Source organism: Trichechus manatus, unplaced genomic scaffold, assembly GCF_000243295.1.
Source record: "Trichechus manatus latirostris isolate Lorelei unplaced genomic scaffold, TriManLat1.0 scaffold00148, whole genome shotgun sequence".
In the NCBI taxonomy this organism is placed as follows: domain Eukaryota; kingdom Metazoa; phylum Chordata; class Mammalia; order Sirenia; family Trichechidae; genus Trichechus; species Trichechus manatus.
This window is the reverse complement of record NW_004444084.1, coordinates 6,066,082-6,067,689: the sequence shown is the minus strand read 5'-3', so window position 1 is coordinate 6,067,689 and position 1,608 is coordinate 6,066,082.

Here is a 1,608-nt window from a genome sequence, read left to right as displayed (position 1 = left end):
GAATTCTGAGTATTAGAGATTTGAATTCCCTATCAGGTAGTTACAGTGCCTTTTCTTCCACTGGAAAGTCATCTGGTGTTTTATTTTGGATGCCTACAGGAACCATCCTGTCCTGGTTTTGTAAATGTTTTGATATTGTCTGCTGTTTTAAGGGCATTCAGTAGTTATTTTTCTCATTTATTGACTGTAGATTTGTTTGTTTCCTCCCTTTTTTTTAATTTGACTATGTCTGAGCAGGCGGGCTGGGTGTTCTTTGTTGTTTGTTCATCTGTCGGCATGATACTTTTCGCCTCCTTCTCCAATTGGCAGGGTCAGTCACTCAGATATGGTACAGCAGGGCCGGTCTAGCTGTAGAAAAGTTGCTAGGATGGGTAGTTTGTGGCACTTACTACAGCCACCAGGGTGGTCAGTAATCAGTGCAGGGCAGATTCTGGTAGGCTGTGCCTGTGCTGCTTGGTGGTGTGATGTTAAGCGCATGGTGCAGGTAGGCAGGATGGAGCGGGGAGATTGTGATGTGTGGAGCTAAGATGGGTACGGAAGAGAGGAGGGAGGAACAGGAGCCAAAAACATAGAATCAAACAAAAGAGAGTGCTAGGGCAGCTTGCCATTGGAGTGGAGAGATAAGAGACTATGAAATGGAAAAAAACAAGAAAGGGAAGAAGAAAATAAAAGAATGAATAAATAAAAATTAGAAAGAAAAAAGAACAGCAAAGCTCCCAGGGATCCCACCGGTGTGGCTATGAGGTCTTGGGAAGTTGTTTGTAGGTGTTGAAGTACAGCCTGTCTAGAATGCGTAGAGGTATTCAGCGCCAGGTATTCAGGGGACAGGAAGAGAAGGAAGGTATAGAGAGACAAAAAACTGAGTGATGAAGACAGAGAAAAAGGGAAAAAGAGAGAAAAGAAAAAAAATAAAAAAAAAAAAAATAACAAGAAAAGCCCTCCCAAAAAACAGGGAAAAAAAAGAACCACAAAAAAAGAAATGCCGTCCAGGATCCCTCTGCACGTCTGCGCAAGCTGAAGGGGTAGGTCTGAAGCTACGTAGCACTGCCTGGCCAGAACAGGCTCCCAACTTGAGAAAAGACAAAGAAAACAAACAAACAATTCAAAACAAGCAAACAAAAAAAAGAGCCCTGGGATCCCACCGGCGTGGCAGCACAGACCGGGAAGCAGTTCCACGTTCAAAAGGAGCTCCACGGCCCCTTAGGAAGAAGCAAAAATGGTGCCCGGAGCCAGGTATTTGAGCGAAAGGAGGGGGAGGTGGTGAGAGGTAAGGAAGAAATCAAAAGAAGCAGAAAAAAGCAACACCAGCAGCCATCAAATGGCACTCAGGGAGTCAGCCAGTGCAGGCAGGTGGAATCCAAGCAGCCGGTGCTTCCGTCTCAGAGACTGTGGCCGTGGGAAGCAGAGGAGGCCAAGTGGGGGTGAAGAAGGGTGGAGGGTGGGAAAGTGTATTTCACTGTTTACAGGTTGTTCTGTCTCCTGCTGGAAGCTCCATGAAGCTGCTTTCTTGTACCCGTTTTCTGGTCTCCGATAAGAGTCCAAGATGTTTTAGGGTTTCAGGATTGCTGTTTTCTCTGTTTGGCTTAGTTTTTCAGATCTTTGCTGTGG